We start from the raw sequence: 758 nt of genomic DNA on the forward strand, positions 1-758 counted from the left end.
GTGATAGGCCAATCAAGACCAGGTAACAAAATAAAACTAGGACACGGTCATGGAAAAGCGAAATGGCGGTCAAAGTTGACATAGAGCATAGAGGCCGCTGCTCTGTCAGACATAATAAAGACAATCCAAAAATCCTGACCGCCAGGTAAGGTATAGCACGTAGAAAGTGTTAATATGCCTTCTTTATAAACGCGCGCTACTAATGTGTGACTCGCGTGATATATACCCTAAAGACGCACCCACGTCATCTCTACAGACGCGGTGCTCGCGGCTAATCCCGCCACGCGCGGCTTCTAGCGCCGTAAACAGACAAGGATTTCAAAATGCTCGCGCCAGAAAAAACCCGCTTGTAAGTACATCACCCTTCGACGTCCGCTATGAAACGACATGATTAGGATCCTTGAGTGCATGCAGAGGCTCATATAGTGTTCCGAGTATCTTCATATGGTCCTCTCAAATCTCAAAAGAGAGGATCAACATGAGCCACTCACCCATCAAAATCAAAGAGAGGAAAAGATGGGTGGAAATTCTTGAGGGGGGAGAAAGAAAGAAAGAAAGAAAGAAAGGAGGAATCCATCCATGAGAAAAGGCTGATGAACCCCAAGCAAACCCCTAGCCTGCTCGGCTCGGCCCAGTGCTGAAGAAGGGCGCGGGGTGGGGTCCGGGTGTCATTGAGAGGAAGCCCTAATCGGTGGCATCATCGCCAGAGCCCAGACCCCTCCCCCCTCTCCCCATCCCTGGGATCACCAACTCCTCCC

This window comes from Triticum aestivum, chromosome 5B, assembly GCF_018294505.1.
Source record: "Triticum aestivum cultivar Chinese Spring chromosome 5B, IWGSC CS RefSeq v2.1, whole genome shotgun sequence".
Lineage (NCBI taxonomy): Eukaryota > Viridiplantae > Streptophyta > Magnoliopsida > Poales > Poaceae > Triticum > Triticum aestivum.